General features: G+C 49.5%; 1 protein-coding gene and 1 long non-coding RNA gene across 3 annotated transcripts in view; one reads left to right on the forward strand and one right to left on the reverse strand.

Annotated features, from left to right (window-relative positions):
* LOC123582499 overlaps positions 1 to 11,964 on the reverse strand; it is a 32,890-nt gene extending 20,926 nt beyond the window's left edge. The window contains exons 1-3 of one of the 2 annotated variants that reach the window (XR_006704404.1): positions 11,578 to 11,964; positions 11,329 to 11,425; positions 9,504 to 9,878 (exon numbers count right to left, since the gene is read on the reverse strand). This is a non-coding gene — a long non-coding RNA (uncharacterized LOC123582499). Of the gene's footprint in view, positions 1 to 9,503; positions 9,879 to 11,328; positions 11,426 to 11,577 lie in introns of those variants that run through there. The other variant, XR_006704403.1, reaches the window with a different exon arrangement.
* Positions 11,965 to 12,095: 131 nt separating this feature from the next.
* Positions 12,096 to 25,585, forward strand: part of KLHL25 (kelch like family member 25) — a 34,466-nt gene continuing 20,976 nt past the window's right edge. The window contains exon 1 of the mRNA XM_045448717.1: positions 12,096 to 12,221. The gene's annotated coding sequence lies outside the window, so the exon portion shown is untranslated. The remainder of the gene's footprint in view (positions 12,222 to 25,585) is intronic.

Below are 25,585 nucleotides of genomic sequence, written 5' to 3' on the forward strand. Positions count from 1 at the left end.
AATTCAATTGATTGCCTTGTGTTGATCCCGTATGCTGTGATCCTGAAAAAAATATTTATTAGTCTCTGAGGATTTTTTGCATGGGTTCTTTGGAATTTTCTATGTAAATAATCACGTCCTCTGCAAATAAAGATAGTTTTATCTCTTCCTTCCTCATCCGTATGCTTTTAATTTACCTTTTCTTACATTTCTGCAGTGCCTAGCACTTCTAGTACTAGACTGAGTAACAGTGATGAATGGATATCCTTGCCTCTTTCCCCATTTGAGCGGGACATCAGTCTCTCACCATTAAGTTCAATGTTTAGTGTATGATTTTTGTAGATGCTCTTTATCAAGTTGTGATAATTCCCCTCAATTCCGAACTTGTTGGAAGTTTTGATCACAAGTGGGTGTTGGATTCAAATGCTTTTTATGGATCAATTAATTGATATGATCATATAATTTTTGTGTTTTAGCCTATTGGTATGATAGATTTCACTATTTGACTTTTAAATGTTGAACCAGCCTTGAATACCTGGAATAGATCCCAGTTGGTCATGGTATATAATTAATTTTTTAATGCCTTTTTTTTTAATTTTTGAGGGAGAGAGAGTGCATGTAGGGGAGGAGCAGAGAGAGAAGGGGACAGAGGATCCGAAGCAGGCTCTATGCTGACAGCAGTGAACCTGATGTGGGGTTCAAACTCACAAGCTGTGAGATCATGACCTGAACCAAAGTCAGATGTTCAACCAACTGAAACACCCAGGCACCTCAATTCATTCTGTTTATACATCACTAAATTCTAGTTGCTAATATTTTGTTGGAGAGTTTTGTGTCTGAGTTCATGAGAAAGATCATTCTATAGCTTCCTTTTTTTTTTTTTTTTTTTTTTTTTTTACTGCTTTTGGCATCAGGGTAATACTAACTTCATAAAATAAACTGTGAAGTGTTCTTTTCTCTTCTATTTTCTGAAGAAAATATGTGGAATTGACATTCGTTCTTTAAATGTTTGGTAGAATTCTCCAGTGAAACTATCTGTGCCTGGAGATTTTTTTTTTTTTCTGGGAGTTTTAAAATTACTAATTCAGTTTTTCTCATGGTTATAGGAGGAGTCAGATTGACTATTTCATCTTGGTTGAGTCTGACAGTTTGTAGTTTTTGAGGAAATGGTCAAATTTATCACTGTAAAGTTGTTTATAGTACACTGCTATTCTCTTTGTAGTAGAAGATCTACAGCCCCCTTATTTTTTTTTTAATGTTTATTTATTTTTGACAAAGAGAGACAGAGCACGAGCGGGGGAGGGGCAGACAGAAAGGGAGACACAGAATCCAAAGCAGACGCCAGGCTCTGAGCCGTCAGCACAGAGCCCAACGTGGAGCTCAAAGCCACGAAAAGTGAGATCATGACCTGAGCCGAAGTCAAGATGCTCAACCGACTGAGCCACCCAGGCACCCCTACAATGCCCCTTATTTTTAAAAAAGAGAAAAAAATTGTTACTGTATTGTATGTTACAAAAGAACTAGAGTCTGGAATGCAGTTTAAAGATGACATATATCAACAACTGCCTTATGTAATATGGCACTGCCATAATTCAAATTCGTTTTTATTTGGGGGTTGTTTAGTATTAAAAACTTGTGTTCACAGGATACATCAAGGTGTGTACCCTGTGAACACGGAAGCAGTGATTTTTTTTTAATTATAATTCTGGAGCCTCAAACAAGCATTATAACTTCTCTGATTATTATTTCTTTCCTTTAATTATTTCTGGAACATGCCACACTGATCTTTATTTTTTTTAAATAAAAAAAATGAGTTTTTTACAATATTGTGTGTTAACAGAGGGACCAAATCTATAGTGATATCCCGTTTCATTCTTGCTATTAATAGTTTGTGCCTTCTCTCTCTTTGTTTGTCATTCTTACTAGAGGCTTATCAATTTTATTGATTTTTTTTTAAGAACCAGATTTTTGCTCCATTGATTTTCTCTGTTGTTTCCCTAGTTTCCATGTCATTGATGACTTCTCCTGTCTCTATTCCTTCCTTCCTTCTCCTTGCTTTGGATTTATTTTGCTCTTCTTTTTCTAATCCCTTGAGGCGGGAACTTGGGTTATTAACTTGCGACTCTTCTAATGGAAGCAGCTAGTGATACCTTTCTTCCCCCTAGTACTGCCTCAATGCATCCCACATACTGGGATATGTTGTATTTTTATTCATATTCAGTTGTGTCATCATTAATAGTCAGAAGTGTACGTGATTCGTTGCCCATGACCCACTCTTATACAAATGCTGAACTTCAATGAACAGACAGTTCTCAACCACATCTTGTGTTTTTAAAAAAAAAAAAAAAAAAAGGAAAATAAAAACACAGAGAAATGCTTTCAAACTCAGGTGCACATCTGAGACATCATACCAATCTTGGAGGAAAGTCAGTAAGAAATTATATTGTATTAAATTATATTCTAATTATATTGGAAGAAGGGGGTGTAGGGAACGCTGTTGGCCAGCTGTGTGTGAGTTTTCTTCTGCGAGGGGGAAAATTCAGGTCACATTCTTGCTGGTACATGACAAATCAGTCTTCTTCTAAGTCTGCCAAACAGCATCATGTGAAGACCTTTATGTCTCTGCTTACAACAGGTTTTATAGGGAATTGGACCTCTGTGGCTTTTAATATGGTATCATCTTGACAGATGTCTTGCTGAGATTGACTGTGTTGGTTTGTTTTGTTTTTTAAATTTCTTTTGAGACTTCCCTTCGACCCATGGATTATTGAAAAGCGTGTTGTTTAATTCCTACATGTTTAGAGATTTTATTTGTCTTTCTGTTATTGATTTCTACTTTGATTCCATTATGGTCAGAGAACACACTCTGTATGATTTCAATTTCTTTTTTTAGTTGACGTTTCTCTCGTGGTCCAAGACCTAATGCTAGGGAATGTCTCATAGGCACCTGAAGGAGAATGTCTATGCTGTTGCCGGGGTGTTCTGTAAATGTAATTGTGCTCTTTCGATCTTCTACATCCTTGCTGATTTTGTGTCTGGTGGTTCTATCAGTTGCTCTATCAGAGGAGAGTGGAGTGTTGAAGTCCCTAACCACAGTGGTGGACTTATCTCTCCATTTTTACGTTACGTATTTTGAGGCTCTGATGTGTGGTGCACACATATTTAGAGCCATGATATTGTCCATCTTCCTGGTGGATTGACCCTTTTTATCAATAGCTTTTAAAATTCCTTTTTTTAACGTTTTTTTTATTTTGAGAGAGAGACAGAGAGAGCAAGTGGGGAAGGGGCAGAGAGAGGGAGAGAGAGAGAATCCCAAGCAGGTTTCACACTGAGCACAGAGCCCAATGAGGGGCTCGAACTCACGAACTGCAAGATCATGACCTGAGACAAAACCAAGAGTCAGACGCTCAACCGACTGAGCCTCCTGGGCGCCCCTAAAATTCCTTTTATTGGCATCGAGCCTTTCACGGTTTCCACATATCTTTTTCTAATGTTTTTTTTTTTTAATTTTTTAAATGTTTATTCATTTTTGAGAGAGAGAAACAGAGCATGAGTGAGGGAGGGACAGAGAGAGAGGGAGACAGAATCTGAAGCAAACTTCAGGCTCTGAGCTGTCAGCACAGAGCCCCCACAAACCATGTGGTCGTGACCTGAGCCGAACTCAGACACTTAACCAACTGAGCAACTGATATGCGCCCCCGCCCCCCGCACATATCTTTGAGGTAGTTTTAACACTTGTATTTTCCCAGAAAATCTTCAGTATCATTGGGGTTCCCAAAGTGTTCTGTTTCACCTCAGCACATTGTGGGTGTAAGCCTACATGCTGTTTGAACGTTTATACGATATGAACAACTATCTGCAAACAGCATGGACTTCACCTGCATTGCTTTGTAAGATTTCATAATGTTCATAAATGTAACGGTCTCTTGGTGTCCATTTGCATATCGCTTTTTTTTTTCTCACTCAACATTTCAGTTTTCAAGATATATCCGTGTTGACACATAAGGATACTTCATTGCTCTCAACAGGCTGTGCTGTAACCCTTTGTGTGAATAAACACGAACACTTTATCTGCTCCACTGATTCTTTGTGTGGTAGGAAAGCCGGTTCTATTATAGGCCTTCGTAGGGTCTACAGCAGGACAGTAACCAGGAGCCAGTCCCGGCTTTCCTCTTCCTTCTGGTCTTCTCATCTCTCCCAGCACCCCCATGACCACCCACCCCCCCCCCACCCCCCACGCACACACAATAGTCTTCCCAGGGCCATCTCTTCTTTTCTAGAATCTGTCCCTGCAATTTCCCCATGCCGGCTCTTTGTTTCTGCCTTGGAATGAATGCCTTCTCTGCCCCCTGTTAAATGCTACTCACCCAGCAAGGTCCAAATGCCTCTAAGACTGATCCTTCCCTCTCCCGCCCTGTCCCAGCATTATATCTGAATCTCAGCAACATTCTTAGTTTTATTTTGTGGTTCATGTATTTTCTGCTCTATGGGGCACGATTTCTTTTTAAGGATAAAGAACGATGATTTATTCACCTCAGAGCCCCATCTCCCTCAGGAACTATTCATCTGGCAGCCTCGTGCCTAGAACATGCTGAATGTTTTGAAATCAACATGTCAATGAACAAAGCCTCTGGCCTTTAAACTCCTGGGCCTCACTGCCACTCAGCTATGCAGGGACCCATAAGAGCCAGGATCTCAATTGCACGGGGCACAGTGTCTATTTTCCCAGAGAAGCTCTTCTGGAGCCAGGCCCAGGAGTTCTGTCCTGCCTATGCCCCTCACAGCTTTCCTGAATGCCAGGGAGAGGGCCTTGGGGGTGGAGGCCATCCCCTCACAACCAACTGGAGGGGATTTAAGCTTCTGACTTTGTTTTTAAATTCTCTTCTGAGGGGCGCCTGGGTGGCTCAGTCTGTTAAGCGTCTGATTCGGTTTCAGCTCAGGTCACGATCTTGCTGTTTGTGAGCTTGAGCCCCGCGTCAGGCTCTGTGCGGGCAGCACAGAGACTGCTTGGGATTCTCTCTCTCTCCTTGCCTGCCTCTCTCTCTGTCTCTCAAAATAAATAGACTTAAAAATTAAATTCGTTTTTGCTTAGGTGATAGATTCTACGCGACCCCCCCACCCCCACCCCCGCGGCAAAAAAAAGAAAAAAGCAATAGATTCCCACAGCTCAGAAATCAAACCGTCTGACTTTTCTGCGCTGTTTCCACCTCGGTCCCTCAGCGGCTCCACCGCCTGTCCTCACTCAACAGGGACCACTGGGTCCATTCTCTGATTGCCCTCGAAGAGCATCTTCATTTACATACACGCCTTTACAAGCGAACTTGCTGATTTTTCCCACTTCGGGCTCCAAAGATAGCACAGTACACACACTGTTTTGCATTTCAACAGTTGTTCATTAACCATTGTTCCATACTGTGTGTTGCCTTCTGGTTTCTGGGAAGCAAGGGAGCAGGGCAGGCCCCAGCCTACATTTCTAAAAGGAGGCGTTTGTTCTGTGATGTTCTCTTATCTTCCTACAGCTCACTCCCACCCCCTGGGTCCAGCTCCCCCACTGCCGGCATCACAGGCTGGGCTCTGGACATCTAAATCTCCTCCCCAGGGTCTCTGAAGGTGCCCCGACCCACCTTCTGTCACCCCCTTTGGCCTTCCCATACCGCTAGATTGGACTGTATGGCACAGAAACAGGAGTTTGCTTTTTTCAAATGCTTCTTTTTTCTTTTAATTTTGTTTTTAATGTTTATTGTTGTGAGAGAGAGAGAGAAAGACAGAGCACGAGCGGGGAAGGGGCAGAGACAGAAGGTGACACAGAATCTGAAGCAGGCTCCAGCCTCTAAGCTGTCAGCACAGAGCCTGACGTGGGGCTGAAACTCACGAACCATGAGATCATGACCTCAGCCGAAGTCTGATGCTTACCCAACTGAACCACCCAGGCACCCCTAACGTTTACTTCTTTGAGAGAGAGAGAGAGAAGAGAGAGAGAGAGAGAGAGAAAATGCAGGTGCACAGGGGAGGGACAGAGAGAGAGAGAGAGGGAGAGAGAGAATTCCAAGCAGGCATCACAGTGTCAGTGCGGAGCCTGACGTGGGGCTGGAACCCCTGAGCCGTGAGATCATGGCCTGAGCCGAAATCAAGAGTCAGACACTTAACTGACTGAGCCACCCAGGAGCCCCGTGAGTATGCTTTTGCTAGCCAATAAAGGTCTAAGTTATGGCCTTCCGGGTGGTATAGGGAGAGTGCATTTGGGGAAGGGGCTTCATGGGCACCGCTGAAGGGGGACCGCTGCCACGTGGCTGCTGCTTCCTGGGGTGGAGGCAGCCGCCAGGTCCGAAAGGCTGCTTCCTCACGCAGTGCCCACACCGCCACCAGGTGAAGGCAGGACACGGTCTGTTTTCCACAGCTTTTGTTCCTGCCAGACCCAGCCCTGCCCTGCTCCTTTATGCACCCACAGCCGACTCGGTGACTCATCGGTGACCTTGATCCCAGCTGCTCCCCCAGAGGAGCAATCAGTGACACCTGGCCCCTCCCTTGGGAACTGAAGCTGACAAAGCCATCCCCAGCCCTGCCCTGGGCAGGCCCCATCTGACCAGGGGTTCCATCTTTAGGGAGCTTGACCCAAAATTGAAGAGCTGGCCGAATGTATCCAACACTGAGATCAGAAACCGCTGGCACAGGGCAGCTGGGTGGCTCAGTCAGTTGAGTGAGTGCCTGACTCTTGAGTTCCACTCAGGTCACGATCTCACAGTTTGTGGGTTCAAACCCCACATCAGGCTCTGTGCAGACAGCAGGGAGCCTGCTTGGGATTCTCTGTCTCCCTCCCTCCCTCTCCCTCTCTCTCTCTCTCTCTCTCTGCCAAAAGTAAATAAACTTAAAAAAAATAAAAAGAAACCACTGACTTAATGGTGGCTAACACACTGAAATCATTGAATAAATATTTGTTGAGAGCCCACTATGTGCCACACACTTTGTAGGTCTGTAAACCGAGCAGCAAGACAAAGTCTTTGCCCTTGTGGAACTTACATTCTGGGAGAGCAGCCAGCCAATTAAATCCCCACACCAAATAAAATGTACGAATGTATGCACGTGTGTATTTATACCGTCGATGTGTGTGGGTCCGTATTGCCCGCCAGGAACGGGCACAGATGAGTGAGTTGGGTTTAGCACTTGTTGCCACGACGGAGACCATGAACCAGGGTCCAAAGGTGTTAGAAGAGCCTGCCTAGGATCTAGGCTTTGGGTGGGTGGTTTGGGAGAGGGCCCAAGGAAGCCGGGCTTTCTCTGGATTGGGTGCTGTCAGAAAGCAGGGATGAGTCTATTATAGTGTTGCTCAATAAACCCTATCTGAAAAACAGGAGGCCAGATCAAGGTCACAGCTGTAATTAATAAACAGTACTTACACTAACTAGGAGAGGTGGATGTTTGGTATTTTGTGACCTGGACAATGCTTCCATTTGCTGTGTTCAGACACGATTAGGAAGCAGTCTTGTTTTTTGTCTTGACCTATCACGGCCAAGAGAAGCCTCGTCTGATGCTGATGTTCTGTGAGATTCTTTTTTTTTTTTTCTTAATGTTTACTTTTTGAGAGAGAGAGAGTGTGTGTGAGCGGGGGAGGGGCAGAGAGACAAGGAGACACAGAAACCAAAGCAGGCTCCAGGCTGTGAGCTGTCAGCACGGAGCCCAAGACGGGGCTCGAACCCACAAACCGCGAGATCATGACCTGAGCCGAAGTCGGATGCTCAACCGACTGAGCCACCCAGGTGTCCCTCTGTGAGATTCTTTATTTTCAGCAGGAGAACATCATGCAATATGCAGGTCCAGTTTCTAGATGTCAGGACTGCTTCCCACTTTTCCCCCACCCCCCAAAATATATACATATATAAATATAATTTCAGGCAGAAAAAAGTGCTGTGGAGTAAGGCTAGGGATTCCCAGGATGGGGAATGTGGTTACTTTAGAGAGGCGGTCAGGGAGGCCTATGTGGTCACGTAACATTTGAGCAGACCTAGAGAAGCAAGGCAGTGAACTGTGTGGCCATCGGAGCGGAAGAACTTTCTGGGTAGAGCCGGCCAGCAAAGGCAGAGGCCTCGCAGTATGAATGCGTTTGGCTTGTTTGAGGCCTGGCAAAGGGGTCAGGGATTCTGGAGCAGAGCGGGTGAGGACAGGGGAGTGGAAGATGATGTGCGAGAGATGGTCCGGGCCAGATCAAGTCAGGCCAACAGAAGGACTCTGGCCTCGACTCTGCGATGAGAGGATCCTGAGGGAAGGACGACACATCATGTGGTAAGATCCCTCTGGCCGCTGTGTTGAGAACAGGATCTAGGGGACAAGAGGGAAAGGAGGGAGGTGAGCTGGGTGTCTGCTCTGATGACCTGGGGGAAAGACGACGGTGGTTTGGAGCAGTCTGGTGGTAGCGGTGAACTTGGTGAGACCCATTCGCTCAGACTTGACAAGGATTAGAGGTCGGTAAGGGAGGGTGGGGCCAAGACTTCATATGAGCAAAAGACCGAGTTGTAGTGTGAGCCCTGACAGTTGGGTTTTCTCTTTTTTTCTCTTTGACCATAAGGGCATAGACTTCAAAGATGGCTATCAGGAATAAATACATGGCCGGCCACACACTGGCTGGAGATCAGACCCAGGCTACCCCCAGCCCCCAACTGAGGCTCCTTTGTTTTGGAAATCTTGTTTGATTTCAATAACTGACCATTTGGGCTACTTACATTTTTTCTATTCCTGCTCTTGAAATTCCAGCTCTTATGTTTTGAACTTACCAATAAAGGGTCAGCCCATGAAACCCTAGACCCCAACCCTGAACCCAAGGTTCTGTGTTACTGTGTTATCTCAGTGAACACAGAACCCCAGGCCCATGCAACCTTGCTGTGTGGTCCCAAGGGTGCTGTGTAATTTCCAGGTTTTGTAAGTAATATTATTTTTTCAAAATTTCTGATGGTTGTTTTCCGTGTATGGCTCAGGGTCACGATCTCACGGTTGGTGGGTTTGAGGCTCGCACCCCGTATAGGGCTCTGTGCTGACAGCTCGAGGCCTGGAGCCTGCTTAGGATTCTGTGTCTCGCTCTCTCTCTGACCCTCCCCTGCTCATACTCTGTCTCTCTTCTCTCTCTCTCTCAAAAATAAACATTAAAAAAATTTTTTTTATACCCACACACTCGTCACTGACAGGGAGAACAGCATATCTTTTGCAGGGTAGTTCATCAGGGGCTCAGGGGGGTATGTGAGGGAGAGGTGCCCTTAGACATTCAAGCTGAGACATGGAGTAAGCAGTTGTACCTGTGGGCCAGGAGCTATGCAGAATGGGGGGGGGGGGGCAAGAACAGATCAGGAAGTTGCCAGAGTTTTTGCACAGATAAGGCACGGGCCTTAGTGAAATCACCTGGAGTGTGAATGTGGGTAGAGAAGAGGTCTTACCTCCCTGCACTCACTTGCTAGGCACCCCAGTATCTGGTCCTCTGGGAAGGGAGTGGGAATCAGCAGAGGAAACTGAAAAGGAACATTCCAGAAGGCAGACGAACCAAGAGTTCAATCATCTATTAACAAATTTGCATTGAATTCTGCACATCATCTGAGAAGTTTTAAGACTTTAGATTCTGAGCCACCAGAACACTGGAAAGATGCCAGAAACAGGAGGAAAAGAAAAAGGTGTGGGCCAGAACTGTTGGTTGACATGAAGAACCCATTCCCTCTTTTCTTTCTTGGTAAAAGACCCCTGACTCTGTTTGGAGAGGCAATACACTCACAAACGTAAATGGAAGTATGTGTGGGACTTCTCTTAAATGGAGTGAACACAGTTGGGAGGCACATATCTGCTCTTCTACTCTATCCCATGCTGCATCTGAAATGTGGGTGCTATTGCTGGAGTTCCAGCAGCCATTTTGGAATATGAGGCAACTGGAAAGGAAAATCAAGCATTAAGGGTGGCAGAGTGGAAATATAGCCTATGCACTTGGTAACTGTGGAGTTGCCAACCAGTTCCAGATTACTTAATGTCAGCTTTATTTCGCACGGGCAAGAAACAAACTTCTACCTTTTTAAAATTCACAGTTATTTCTGTTACATGTAGCAAAAGCGAAATCTGATAGGAGATTTGTTCATAGGATTACAAGTGCAGACGACTTGTAAGAGGAAGCAAGGATTCAGAGATGTCGTGATCCCCACTTTCTCAGAACTCCCTGCGCAGTGGGGTGGGCTAACAGGTCGTAAGTGGTTCATTACAGCACAGGGGTAGGGGCTATGACGGTGGTTATGCCCCAGTGTCTAGAGTGAGGACCGAGCAAAGCAAGCTTCATCTCCTCTTTTCCTCTCAAATCACATCTAAATTCAATAACTCAACACGTGTTCTTGGTCTGGTTTGGTTCCATTGCCGGCATTTGATTTTAATATATTCCAGTAGCTAATTTAAGCCGTGGAGTTGAAGAGGGGAGAAATGATCATGCAAGCTAGATTTTAGATGCTTGGCACTTATAATCTCTCAGAGAACCTGAATGGAATACTAAGCAATGGTTATGAGCTTGCTAAGAATCAATTTTGTATGTGGAGCTTCATCCAACCAACAATTATATAAATACTCCAGCTCCGCAAAATTGGCAGGACGCTAAAACTACAAATGTGATCTGTGCCATTTCTCTAATGCGCCAATTATTTTGATGCGGCCTTTTCCCCCTGGAAGGCACCTGAACAGCACACTTGGCCGACTGCTTACTGCTGGCCAAGACTGCTCTTAAATACCAGAAGCCTGTCTCCAGATCTAGGCCAAAGGGAGACACAAAACTATATTGAGCACTTACTAAGTGCCAGGTCTATTACGTCCATTCTCTTACTTAATCTTTACAGCAACCCTGCCATTGGTTCTAGAATCCTTCTTTTGCCAGTAAGAGTTTGACACCCAGAGAGCCTGAGCAATCTGCCTCCAGTCCTCCACAGCTCCTGAGGGGGTAGAACCAGAATCCAAACCCAGATCGGGTTTCCTCCGCTCCCCTGTGCACCATGCTGCTTCCCCGACACGCCTCCCCTGCCATCTCACACCCTTTTAAGCCTGGAATCTCTTTTGTCCAGTCTAAACAGCTTTCTAGGCATGGGCTCTTCGTTCCACTTTCCACGAGTTAAAATCCCACCCTCTTGCAAATCTTTTGTGCGCTCCCCTCCCCCTTTATAAACCTTCCTGGCACCTCCCATCCCGGTGACCTCTGCTTCCTGGGAATTCTCCCCGCCCCATAATTGGCTCCTACAACACTTAGGACTTTATAAACTTTACCAGAGCTTTTTGTATCCTTAAGTAACCTACCCTATTATCAATTTTCAGGGGAAGAGAGAAAAGAAAGCACATTTATTGCACACTTACCTTGTCATAGAAGTTTGTCTCCTTTCACACCGCAAATGATCCCATTAGGACTTTTTACCTGCCGCGTTACAGATGAAGAAATTGTATACACAGCAACCTGAAGTGGTGGAACGAGATACAAAACCAGAAGTTAAGAAATAGAAATTATAGATCATCTCAGAAACTAGCACATCGCGCAGGCGTCCGGTAAACGTGTGTGCAAGGAATTAATGAATGGATGAATATGTGAATATTTGAAGACTGGCTTACATAAAAAACTTAGTGAGCAATGGCACGAGAGGGAGAGCTGAAGTACCCTGAAAAGTACATATTCCAAGTACCAATGGGGTTTCGTGGCTGCAGAAAATCCCCAACTTTGAAACAAGCCCAGATCAAAATGAAAGGGTTTCCCTAACACTTTCACAACGAAAAGCGTGGCTCCGCACACCCGGTGCAGAAGAGGCATTTGCAATCTATACAGTTGCCTCCTTCGGAAAGCTCTAGAACACCGTCGGGTTTTGTCCCCCAACTTCGGCGGCGGAGGCGGGCAGGCGCCTGTGCCTTTAAGAATCTGGTCAAAGTCCTTTTCCTCTCCCCGCCCCGCCCCCTCGCCGTGCCGGCGGGGCCCGGGCGCCCACCCCTTTCTCCCACCGCCGACTGAACTACTGGTTCGGCCGCCCATCCGTCACAGAGGCGCCGCTTCTGATTGGCTTCGCTCCGGGAGGCGGGGCGGGAAGGCCTGAGAAACTAGTTTGTTGGCGGCGCCCGGGCTGTACCGCGGCGGCAGCGCTCTCCTGCAGTGGCGAGCCGGGGGAGGGGAGCGGCGGCGGCGGCGGCGGCGGCGGCCGGGGCTGTGGAGCCTCGCGCGGGCGACCAGGAGCCTCTGAGCGCGGCGGGCGGCGGCGCCCCGAGCGGTGAGTGGCGGGGCTGGGCCGGGCTGGGGGCGCCCGCCTCGGGCTGTTCTGGCTGTGCGCCCGGCCGCCGGCTCGACACTTGTCACCTCCCCCCCCCGACGGGGCCGGAGGGTGCGGGGTTTTGCGCGCCTCGCCGTCTGAGCCCCCCCCCCCCGCCCCGGCCGAGAGAGCCCCCGCGGGGCTGCGCGCCCCGGGAGCAGCCCAGCGCTGCTCGGGTCCCCGGAGCTCCCGGGCCGCCGCAGGGTCTCGGGGGCCGGCGGAGTCGGGGACAATGGTGGAGAGAGGGGTGGCCGCAGTCCGCCGCCGCCTCCTCAGCCCCCGCGGCTGCTCCCGCCCCGCGCGTGCCTGGGGACCCGGCGAGGGTATTTGCAGAGAGCTCTGGGCGAGGGAATGAATTGTTTTTGCAAATGGATGTAGCGCGCGGGAGCTACAACTCTTTCCCTTGGGAGTGGTTGATTCATTGAGTCCGCAGACTCTCTTTTTAAAAAATTACTATCGATCCTGGAAAGAGGAGGCTGCTCGGCTTTGAGGATGTGAGCGGTCGGGCTCTGCGCCCGGGCCCGGAGAAGTCCCCGCGCACTTGACGCCGAGGGCCAGGTGGCCGCCTGCCTCGTGCGGAGCGAGGGCCCAGGGTCGAGCCAGGGGCGGTTGTCCACTCGAGTCGGGACCGGGTCCGGCGCCCCCGGTGCCCTCGGCCGTTCACGTCCCGCCTGACGGGGGTCCCTTCTCTGGGTTTAGAGAGCTGGAGAACAGCGGAGGAATGGTTAAGTCCCACCCACCTGCCCACCGAGTTGGCGCCACCCACGCAGGTCCAGAGCAAGTTTTCTCTAGACAGCTAGCCCGGCTGTCCCCTTGCCTGGCACAGGACCCCATTCGGGCACGCCCCCCCACTGCTCCTTTTCTTCCTCTAGTTGCTTGGGAAGCTTTTCCTTTGAGAGATTGGACCCCTCCCCCCGCCCCCAGGGGGCACCTTACACTTTTTTGGTGCTGCTGCTTCAAAGTCCCCAAGGTGCATTATAGCTCTCTTTGAGCAAAGAAAAATCTTTATAGAGATCTGATCAAAGGGATTGGGGTAAAGGCTGTTCCAGGCCCCTGCGGGTTTAATCTGGGTACTCTGGTCCTGCTGACTTCCTCTGAGCAGGAGACAGGCTCCCTGAGCTTTGGCCCTCCCTGGTGAGGCAGGGCAGAGAACACCATGTGTCTGGGCCTCTGGTTTCACTCTGGCCATGTGGCACTGGGGGGAGGAGGCGGGAACCCCCCCCCCCCCATTCTTATCATGGACTGGGCTGTGATGACAGCAATGTGCTGTCACTCCCTTTGGGATCCTGGACCTCAGTCTCCCCCTTCGTAGGTAGGACTAGTGCTCTGTGGCCCCCAGTGTGCTGTTCAGTTTCCTAGGGGTTGTTGGTAAAGGCTTGCATTTGAGGGCTGGGGGTGGGGGTGGAGTAGGACACAAGGTCCACCCCACTGCGGGCAGATTTGGTATCCTTCTGAGACCAGGGGTCCTTAGGTCCCCAAGCTGTGCCTGAGGAATTTGATGGAGTCAGTCTTCTGGGCCTGGCAGCTCTCTCGGTCTGGAGTCATTCCGTTTGTCAGGAAGTGACTCCAGGGAGGCTCTTAAAAGGAAGGTAGAGAGAAATGGTAGAAACCTTCATCCTGGGGCTTGGACTGCAGCTGGATTTATGGTTGTGGTGCAGAGAAAGAGGGTCTGTGGCTGAGCTGCACCCCCGGTATCGGAGACAGCCTCTGCAGCCCGATGCCCCTTAATGGCCTCTCAAACCTCTGGGCACCCAATGTGGGGGAGGAGAGCCGGAAGGAGGAGAAGATTACCCAGGCCTGGGACTTCGTGGTCTGCAGTAAAAGCAGGCTTCTCATCTACCACTGTGATGCGCCAGGGGGTGGGGGCGGGGGTGGGAGTGTTATTCTGTGAGTGGTTTGTTCATTCATTAGTTCATTCTTTTGTTAATTGACGAATGAGTCATTGTTTGAAGGGTCTTGACCCTGTATTCTGGGAGCTTCTAGACCAGGGTGTGTGGGCACAGGGATTGGGACCTGGATACACAGACACACCTAGGTGTGCACAATACCCCAGTGATAAAGGCAGCAAGGGGAGCTGAGGGGCACGGATGGCAAAGCTTTCTGGGGAGATGATGCCTTGGCAAAATAAAGATGAGAAAGGCATGACACAGCCCAGATTCCAGGCTCTGGGTGGCCGCCTTCTCCCACCACCCGTGCAACCTCAAGGCAGGTGCAGGTTGAGGTTAGAAGAGTGTGGGTGTGAGGTGATAGAAAGGTTCACCTGAGACCGTGGTGCTTTGGCTTGTGGAGTCAGCAGTCCTGAGAGCCTCTGAGAAGATGGGTGGCTTCTGGATGCAGCCTCTCTGCTCAGGGGGTCCTGGGAATAGCAGCCCCAGGAGCTCCAAAGACCTGCCCATCACCTGAGCCCTAATCCATCTGGACCAGCCTACAGTGCGGCCTGGCCAGGGAGGGGTGAACAGAGCTGGCGGGAGAAAACAGAGTGGCCAGATGCAAATGAATTGGCTGATTGAGATGCCGGTTTTCATCTAAAGTGGTAAATTTCATAATTGAATTGCCTCAGGCAGCCAGAGCCATTGAAGCGTTTTCCCAGCCAGAAAGCACTTAGTTGGGACAGCTGGGGGTGGAGGTGGGGGGGCGTATGTGCCTCCTCAGCCTTTACTCCCCTCATCCCAGCAGGGCTCCCCCCTTAGCAATCTGGGTCTGTCCCCAGGTGATGGAATCCAGCCCTGGTTCCACAGAAGGTGCCAGCCTCTTTGGAGGACCACCTGGCCCCTGAGCATCACTGCCACTATCCCAGTGGATAGCGGTTAAAGCTGTGACCTGTCCCCTTCAGGCACTCGCCTTGCAGGACTGACTCCAGACCCCTCAGCTGTTGGGGTTGAGATGGTGGGAGCCGAGAGAGAGCTCAAAGATGGGAGGGCCTCCTGTTAAGACTCCTCAACACCAGGTCAGGGGAAAGAGCACAGGCTCAGGAACCAGACTTGGGTTCAGATGCTGCCTGTGTGTCTGTAATCAGCCATCTCTTGGGCCCCCGGCCACCTCCACCCACCCTCATCCCCTCCCTCTGGCGCCAGTAGACTCCGTGCTTTATTGCTGCCGAACCTTTCCTTCCAAGCCCGGACCATGCCCTTTGGATGAAAAAAGGTAGGCACGTGTGGCTCACCGGCCTGTTTTTAAAAGTGCTGGCTCTGGGGGCTCCTGGGTGGCTCAGTCGGTTAAGCGTCTGACTTCAGCTCAGGTCATGATCTCACGGTTTGTGGGTTCGAGCCCTGCGTCAGGCTCTGTGCTGACAGCTCGGAGCCTGGAACCTGCTTCGGATTCTGTGTCTCCCTCTCTCTCTGCCCCTCCCCCACTCACGCTCTTTCTCTCTCTCAAAAGTAAATAAACATTAAAGAAATTTTTTTTTTAAAGTGCTGGCTCTGTGGTCTGAGAAATCCAATTTAGTTGGGGAAGTTTCACCGTATTTTCTGCAAAAACATAAAAGTCTACTCAGATGTTCTTTCTCCCATGGTGGTCTGCACCCTTGGGATGTGTACGGAGTCTGGACCAGGCTCTCTGGGCCACACCTCATTTCAATGTGTGACCAAGGCTCAGGGTCAGCTCCCCCTCTTCACCATCCCACAGTTGGACCTTTCACACCTAGAGCCTGTTGACAGAAAGACCACTTAAGTGGGGTGTCTGGAAGTCCTACTCTGCCTCTCCCTGGCTGTGTGATTTCATGGAGGTCCCCATACTTTTATGGGCCTCAACTTGCTCTTCTCTAAAATGGGTGGATGCTGTTGTGTACAGTGCTTCTATTTAATGTTTTGCTGTAAACACGCAGAAGTTTTTGCAGCCTCATGAAATTTTATAGGCTTCAGTTATTTGCCTAGCCCTCATGGGCAGGAAGAGATAGGCAGCCAGTAGAGTGCTGAGGAGCAAATGAGAAGTCAGGAGTCTGGGCTTCTAGTTTCAGCTCTGCCTCTGGTGTGTGCTGTGGGGCTCCAGGTACGTCAGTTTCCCTCTCTGGGTCCTAATTATTCCTCCTGGAGAATGAGAAGGGTATACAGTAGGCATACAGTGTCCTTTCCTTTCTTGGTGAGTGGAAACCAAGTCTGACTCTCCCAGTTTCTCGGGCCTCCCTGGGCTCCCTGCCTCTGCCCACTGGCTAGGAGCCCAGGGCCCAGGTGTGAAGGGCCTACAGGCACTGGTGCCCACAGATGAGGGACTGGTGAAGCCAGAGGACTGGGCCAAAGAAGAACCAAGCTGGGCCCAAAGGAAGGTGGCACGTGGGTGACTTCTCATGGCTGCTCTGGCTGGTCCCAGGTGGGGAGCCAGGCGGCAGGTGTGGGAGCACTTAGACTGACACCTACCCCACCCCCCAATTCCTGAAATGGATGGGGTAGGACCTCGCCTGCAGGTGTCCCCAGGGCCATTTTGAAGAAGAAAGATAGGCACAGATCTCCCGAGATCAGGAGGGATCAGGAGGGAGCCCAGGGGTGCAGGAGGATCTGAGGCGCCCGACACACCAGGCTTTGCCCAGGAGGTGCCTGCAAGACCTGTGGGATAGCTCCTCCTGCAAGAAGGCAGGGGCTGAGCAGGGCCGTGGGAGAGCTGTCTCTTGCCAGAGGGAGGACCACATTAGCCTGGGGTGTCACTTCCCACCCACCTCTATGTGCCAAGAAGAAACCTTGGACCATCAGCCGATCCATCAGGGTAGGATGCAGGCATAGGATGGAAACAAAAAGCTTTGCTTATTATCTACCTGTTCCCGTTGGGCCCCCAAGGAGAGGCTGACCACAGATCAATCTAGGGTGAATAGAATTAATTTCCTAATTAAGAGGAGCTTTGCTCACTCAATTCCAGGATGTGCTGCCTGCCAGGTTTGCAGTTGGCCAGGCCAGATTTGTCTGGGCAGGAGTGAGGGCCAAGAGACGCAGGAGTCCTTTTTCTAGAAAGCTGTAGCAGTTACATCCAGCATCCAGAGTTCAAGTTCTGCGGCATCCTAGTGGGGCTTGTGAGACCTTGGGCAGCAGGTCCCTTAACCTGTGAGTGCCTCTGTTGTTCACAGCTGTGAAAGTGCAAAGGAGAAACCCGTACAGCTGCGTTCATGCAACACGTAGTTGTTTAGCACTTTCTGAATGGCTCATCCTGAACTAGAAACTGGGAAAAAGAAGTGGAGTTCAGAGGATCCCTTCTAGCAAGTTCGGCCCCTGGCATGTGAGGCAGACACGTAGTCAGGTGGTCGTAGCACACTGCTAGGGTGTGAGTGGCATGGCAAGAGCCTGCCTCAGTTTCCCCATTGAGAGGTGAGGAAGTAGACTATTTTTAGCATCCCCATTCCCAGTGTATCCAGTGAGTATTTTTTGCCACCTGTTCTCTACCACGCTCTGGGATGCAGCAGCAAACAGGGCAAGGTCCCCACCGTCCTGGAGGCCTTATTCAACCGAGGGAGGCAGACACCACATGGACAAAATAAATACAGCTGCCATTAGGGCTGCTGGAGGTGGGTGGGGAGGAAAAGGTCCAGGTGGGAGCTCAAGGGGGCCTAGAGAAGGCCTCTCCGGGCTGGTGACATTTGAGCCAAGACCTGCAAGACTGGACCGAGGTGCCCATGGGAAGGTCTGCGGAAGGGCCTGCCAGCCAGGGAGCAGGTGAGTGTGTAGGCCGGGAACATCATGGGCCGCGGAGGGGGATGCAGCCAGAGATAGGCGACAGCCATCACATTCTGGAATCTTCTGATCCCTACGGAGGCTACAGAAAACATGTAAAGTTGTTTGTTTTCTTTCATCGCGGTAATACATCAGTAGATTTCCTTTATAAATGAATAACCCCGTAGGCAAAAAATGCAGCCTGGCGTGGAGGTCCACCTCGTCCTCGGTATCCATCGGTGGTTTGGTGCATACCGTTGTGGTCCCCCTTTTCCTGTACAGATTTTGTGTTTATGTCACTCTGTGTGTGGTGGCACCCCTCCGCATGGCACAGCCACACAAGCCACCATCTTTCATCTTACCCTGTCCCCCGGGAGATGTTAGGTCATGTCTGATATTTTTTTCTTTTTCCCTTCATACAGTCCATGAAGTCTTGTGCGTCCTTGATCGTGCATGTTTCTGATTTTTAATTTTCGTCATCAAAGCCGAATGCCTTTCCCGAAGACTTAGGCACATCACTCACCCACTGATAGTGTTTGGGAGCCCGGTTGCCCACGTCCTCACCCGTACTTGATATTATCCACGTTTCCACTTTTGGCTCATGTGATGGGGGAGGGAATGATGTCATTACTCCTTTAAAACAAGCAAACAAAACAAAAGTGATCCAGTTTATCCAGGCTTTCTCTTTTTGTTTTCATCCATCTTTGTTTTTCCAGAATATCAAGGTTTAGTGATTGCTGGCTCTGCCTGTGCCTGGTCTCCTGACCTCCAGCGAAGCTTCATCTGTGAAATGAGGCCCTTTTAATCCCCGCCCCGCCCCAGCCAGGCTGCTGTGCATTGCGCTTGGGAAAACATTCCTGAAAGTTCATTTTATGCTGAAAAGTTCTACAAACATCATGGGGTTTAGCAGTGAGAGCGAGATATCTGAAGCCTAGAACATGTGAGTGAATCTGAGTGTTTCTAAACAGCCAGCGTGTCTAGAGGAAGGGCTGGGGTGGCTTTAGGTGGGACACCTGCCTGGCATCCACCACGTGGCCTGAGAGAGAAGTCAGAGGGCTAGCTGAGTAGGTGTGTTCCTCCCTGTCTCACCTGCAGGAATGGAGAAATGAGCCAGGAAGGTAGAGAAAGTTCTCTAGCCTGTCCATAAAAAGACTCAGAAAGGGGCATTGGTCACCACAGGCTGAGCCCCGTGTTTACCTGTTGGTGGAGACCGAAGGCTGGGGCCCTTAGAACTTTATTGATTCTATTACTTTGGGGGTCCTGGTCAGTTTTCCTGTAACAGGAGGCTTTAAAACAAGTAAAAGACTGACAAAAGGGCCCTTGCACTTGATTCAGAGACAGAAGGATGGGAAGCTCTGGAGATTGGTAGATGAGGAAAGGAGGAATCTGGGGCCAGGGAGAACCTCACCCATGTGGTTCCTGGGTGGCATTGGGCCCTCAGGGGGCAGGCAACCTGACTGCTGGGATTCTGGTGCCTGGTGGCATTTTAGCCAGGCTCTCCTGTCATTCCCTAAGTCGGCTCTAACAGCTCACCTCCACTTCTTGGGGGACAGCATCCAGGCTGGGCTGAGCCCTGCCGCCTGGGGATGACTCAGACGTAAGTCCTGGTGGAGGTTTCTGTTATCCCCACCGTCTCGACCTGGTTAAGACAGCTGCAGGGGAGAGTGGGCCACAGACAGGAAGGTAGACACACATGGGGGAGGGTAATAAAGAGCAGATGAACAAGGGCACCTTGGAATCCCCAAAGGGCTTTGGTGGAGGGCCTCCCCTCTTTGTACCTTGGCAGCTAGTGAGTAGGAGAAGAGGGTGGGAAGCCTGGCTGCTGGCAACTTTTTACCTTTCTCAGATATCCTCTGATTCTGAGGGTTGGGTTTTTCAGGAAGGGAGTGAGGGGAGCATCTCGGGAGCCGATCTGAGGGTGGTTCACAGGGTCAGGGGCACCAGTGGGCTGCCCTTGCTGGGTCCCACCCACTGCCATCGTGAGCCCAGCTTGTGGGCATTTCATGGAGCTTGAGTGAGCTCAGACCCCAGGTTTCCTTTCCAGCACCGAGATGGACTGGTATATCGGTGCTGCAGGAAGTTGTAGTTGCTATTTTTACCACTGCAACTAGGACTTTTTACTGGAAGGTACAATTACAAGCAAAATGTCAGGGTTTGGTTGGCCAGCTGAGCCCTGGGAGGCTGCCGCAGGCTGAGGCAGGAACCACGGCGTGGTCGGTTGGTGTGTAAAGCAAGACACTTTGCACGTGGACACATACCTCCCCTAGTTGCTGGGAGTGGCTTCCTCTGAACTCTTTGCGGGGTCTGGACTTCTCCTCTCGGCAAAAAAGAGGCCTTTGCTGGGATTTGCCCAGATAATTGCACCCCATCACCTTATAATTGGCTGGTCGTGGGACTGAAGCTAACCAGCTAAGCCATTCTCTTCCTGACTGCCCTAGAAGTTGAAGTTTTGTTCAGTGAAATTTGACAGCCTGCTACACGATTCCCACACTGCTAAGTGCGAGGGGTGGAAATAAGTAAGACAGTCCTGACTCTGAAGCATCGCATATGGCAGCAATTAATTAAGGAGACAGAAGGTGCGAGTGGTCCCCAAACCCTTTGGACAAGCACTGGTATGCTTTTCCTCTATGTGCATTATGGCTAAAGGCCAAGCTGGCCTTATATTAGGTTCTCTTGCTGCATAACAGATCACCACAAACTTAGTGGCGTAGGCTGTACTTATTTATTAGCTCATAGCTTTGTAGGGCAAAAGCCTAAGCTGGCTGGACCGGGTTCTCTGCTTAGGGTCTTGGACCATAAGTCCAAGGTCAAGGTATTGAGTTCTTACCCTGAGGCCCCAGGGTAGAATCTACTTCCTGGCCACTCAGGTTTTTGGCACAGTCGAGTTCCTGGTGGTTGGTTGTAGGACTAACGTCCCCTGTCCTCTCTGGCTGTCAGCTGGATGCTGATCTTGGCTCCTAGAGGCTGCCACGTTTTGTGCCCCATGGCCCCCTCCATCTCGAAACCCAAAGTGGGGCATCAAATCCTTTCCTGCTTCAAATCTCTGGCATCCACGTCTGGGATCACCTGGAGAAAACTCTGCTGTAAAGGGTTCCTGTGATTAGGTCAGGCCCACCCTGATAAGCTCTCTGTTTCTAGGTCACCTGATTAGTTAGTAACATCATTAATTATATCTACAGATTCCTTTGCCACATGGGTGACAGTGGCACGCATGCCATGTAGGTTGCAGGAGCAAAGCCAGGGGTGGAGATCAGGGGGCAAGCCATCTTTGCCACAGGGCTCATGCCACCAGGGGCCACACGGACAGTATTAAGAACAGCAGTTCTCATGAGCTGAGTAAATGTTGTGTGCCCTGTGGTGCTAAGCTCTTTACCTGGATTCTCTCCTTTAAAAAAAAAAAAAAAAAAAAAAAAAATTCAATGGTTTTGCGAGAGCAAGAAAGAGAGAGAATGACAGAGCGTGAGCGAGGGAGGGGCAGAGAGAGAGAGGGAGACACAGAATCCGAAGCAGGCTCCAGGCTCCAAGCTGTCAGCACAGAGCCCGACGCGGGGCTGGAACCCACAAACTGCAAGATCATGACCTGAGCCGAAGTCGGACGCTTAACCGACTGAGCCACCCAGGCATTCCCCACCCCACCCCCCTTTTTTCTTTTAAACGTTTATTCATTTTTGAGAGACAGAGACAGATGGATCCTCTCCTTTAATCCCAGGATAGTACGTTCACAGACGGACAGTTCCTTTCACCCCCATTTTCCAGATGAGAAAGCCGAGGATCATGGAATATAAATATCTGGGGTACAGACAGCAGTACTGGGCTTTGCAACCAGAGCCTTAGAGCCAGCCTAGCCACCTCATTGGCCTCTCCAGTCTGATTCCTACAATTTATGAGACACCGTCCAGGGCAGGGTTGAGGGCAGGGCAGAGCGCTTTCCCATGTAGCACTTAAGATATTTAAATATGAAAGCTGTTGGGGCACCTGGGTGGAGCAGTCGGTTAAGCATCCGACTTCAGCCAGGTCACGATCTCGCGGTCCGTGGGTTCGAGCCCCGCGTCGGGCTCTGGGCTGATGGCTCGGAGCCTGGAGCCTGTTTCCGATTCTGTGTCTCCCTCTCTCTGCCCCTCCCCCGTTCATGCTCTGTCTCTCTCTGTCCCAAAAATAAATAAACGTTGAAAAAAAAAAAAATTAAATATGAAAGCTGTCAACCATACTGCAAGTTAATACAACAGACATCAGGAACATCTCACCTGGGTTTGAAAGATGTCTGGACCTTTCTGATTCATATTCAGTGGGTATTGTGGCTTATCCACTTTCCGTTGAGCAGTATTTATTGAGCATCGCATACATTCTAGGCAGCAGAGATGACACAGAATACTGTCCTGGAGGAGCTGGAAATTAAAATAAGGGCACAACACACAATGACCTGAAGGAATAAGAGTGCCGGACAAGAAACATCACAATGCTGTAGGAAAGGGTCAACGGGTATCAGAATGTCAGCTGCAGGAAACAAGACAAAAACGTGTATTTACCATGGCCACATCCCTGGTACATAGTACAGGGCCCTGCACACAGTGGGTACTCAGATTACTTGTCCCGTGAATTTTTTGAGCATCATGTGTATGCAATCCCCCTACATATCAGCCAGAGAAAGGCGTGACAGTGACATGAGGTTTCATGGAGGAGTTGAGACTTGGCAGGAGAGCTGGAAAGGCCAGCCTGTATCTGCATGAGGCAGGGAGAGGGGCTGGGGTGGGCGACGAAGCTGGAGGGGGAGACAGGCTGGCCAAGGCTTGGATGTCCAACCCTCACTGAAGGTTTTTGAGCAGGAGAGATTGGTGGTCAGGAGCAAAGCATTTGGCCTCAGATTGCTGGGCGTGGGAGAGGCCGGGGCCTCTGGTAGCCCAGCCTGCAGAGGTGAAGGCCTCACCTTATCTCCAGCATAGAACCAGTGACACAATGGACCGGGAAGGAAGATTTAACAGAACTTGGTGGCCAAACGATGTGCTAAAAATGTATATGAGTGAGTCGTGATTTCTGGGCACCCGTGCGTTTGGCTATAAATATACACACATATGTAATTTCAGGAGACCAAGAACTATCAGCTGCGAAGCCCAAGGGCAGCAGCCCATGCATGGCCCCTGTACTTTGCTATCTGAGGCCCTGCCCAGTACAAGGTGCCCAGATCTGTTATTTTGGGGGAAAAGGAGGGGGTCCTGTGGTAAGAAAAAAGTGGCTGGTAGTGAAGGGAGGAGCAGGGCAGGTGGGGAGGCCAGCCAGCCGTGGGTTAGAGGGCACTGGCCCATGTGACTGCTCCTCCGTGCAAGCAGGCAGGGGACCAAGACCAGCAGGGGCAGGCAATTCAGCTGTCAGTCCCCCCCTGCTCTCCACAGAAATTTTCCTCTGAGTTCTTCCCAAAAAGCATGGCTGATGTGGAGGGTAAGGGAATTCTGCTAACCCGGTGTTCTAAAAGTGTGGTCAGGAGGATCCCGGAGTCTCTTTTTGGGTCCACAAGGTCAAAACTGTTTCCATGGCAATGCCAAAGTGTTACTTGCCTTTTCCACTGATTCAGAGCACATAGCTTAGTGAGCTGATGTTTTCCCAGTGACCATTGCACGGTATTACCGAACAATGTGGAACAGTCCATTCAAAGGGTAGGGTAGACCAGGAGGTCGGAATGTCAGAGTACAAAAGTTCACTGACTCAGGCTCAGGTTCCACACCGCAGTGAATCTCTAGGAAACTACCACTTGTCAGGTCTTGGTGTGGTATCCAAGAAGAATATCCTAAATTATCTGCAAAGGCTCTTGCAGTCTCCCTCTTCTAACAACCTGTCCCGTGAGGCTGGGTTCTCTGCACATTCTTCAGTGGCAACATTTCACAGCAAACAATGCAGAAGCAGATATGGGGATCCAGTCAGTATTCTCAATTTAAAAAAATTTTTTTTAAAGTTTTTTTTTTGCAAATAGATTTATGAAACACAGTTGTTATTTATGTTAACATATAATGGTTGATTTTTTTTTTGCTAATTTTTTTTAATGTTTATTTTTGAGAGGGGGAGAGACAGAGCGTGAGTGGGGGAGGAGCAGAGAGAGGGAGACACAGAATGTGAAGCAGGCTCCAGGCTCCGAGCTGTCAGCACAGAGCCCGACGCGGGACTTGAACTCATGAACTAGGAGATCATGACCTGAGCCGAAGTCAGACGTCGAACCGACCGAGCCACCCAGGTGCCCCTGTTGTTAACTAATACACATTTTAAGTTTTTTCCCAGTTTTAATTTTAAAACATTTAAAATTTAATTTTGATAACTATCAATAGGCAAAACCACATAAAGAAAAGCCCCTTAGGGTTCTCATTTTTAACTTGTAGAAAGATCCTGAGACCAAACCATTTGAAAGCACTGTGCTGCCCCATGCACCTGTAAACCGGGAGCTGAGTGCCAGGCCATGAGCCCAGCTCTCAGTACTAAAGGCTCTCAGCCTTTAGCCCCCTCAGCGATCCTGTGAGGTTGTGTGATTATTTTCATCCCCATTTTACAAATGTGGAAACAAAGGCCCGGAGCATTTGAATACCAGGCACAGGTCTTACAGCACAGTCGTGGCAGTGCCAGCTAGAGGGGAGGCCCCAGACCTATGTGGCTGTTCTCCAGGCAAGGGGAAAGAAAGCCTGAGAGAGAGCCTGTGACACAGACCTGGTGTGTCCCCAGGTCATCCACTGTCCTCTGCAGCTGGCACTCTTCTGGCTTGACTAAGCCCATACGCTTCCTCCTTTCCTGAAGCCCGGGAGGGAGGATGCAGGTCTGCTAAGTGCAGCAGGGGTGCTTGAGAAATCAGGGGTTTTCATTTAAAATATGCTCTTCCATTCTGCTGTATGTACCCAGTATTTGTAGCCAGGAAGGTTCTTTGTCTTTGTAAATAGCCCCCATTGTGCCATTTGAGCAGGGACTTGGGAGCAAAACAAGTTTGAATACTGAAGATGTGTGTGCATTTTTTGTTTTTATCTTCTGTGAGCCTCAGTTTGCCCATCTTTACAATTGGGACCTTGAAGATGTGTCTTAAGGATTAAGTAAAAGGATGCATTTAAAGCACCCAGCACAAAGGCTCACACGTGACAGGGTTTTGAAAAAGTGATACTGTATCTGGCATGGAATTCAACAGGTTCAGAGGGGTACGGGGTTTCCACTGTTCTCCCCAGCGCACTAATGTTTCTTACACAGCCTGCCGGAGATAGTCCTTACACGTATACACGGGTGTGTGTATAGCATGTCTCTGTGTGTGTGAGCGTAGGCAGTCTGGTTTCTTATGTAAATATAAATATATACATATATATATATATATATGTATATGTATATGTATATATGTATGTATTTGGGGGCGCCTGGGTGGCTCAGTCAGTTGAGTGTCTGACTTTGGCTCAGGTCATGGTCTCACAGTTTGTGAGTTTGAGCCCTGCATCGGGCTCTGTGCTGACAGCTCAGAGCCTGGAGCCTGCTTCGGATTCTGTGTCTCCCTCTTTCTCTGCTCCTCCCCCGCTCATGCTCTGTCTCTCTTTCTCTCTCTCTCTCTCTCTCTCTCTCTCTCTCTCTAAAATAAACATTGAAAAAATAATAAAAAATTTTTCTAAAAAAATATATATGTGTATATATTGGGTTGCATACTGTTCCACTCGATGAATGAACCAAGGTGTATTTGACTAGGGCTCT

The sequence above is a fragment of the Leopardus geoffroyi genome, chromosome B3 (assembly GCF_018350155.1).
Source record: "Leopardus geoffroyi isolate Oge1 chromosome B3, O.geoffroyi_Oge1_pat1.0, whole genome shotgun sequence".
Classification (NCBI taxonomy): domain Eukaryota; kingdom Metazoa; phylum Chordata; class Mammalia; order Carnivora; family Felidae; genus Leopardus; species Leopardus geoffroyi.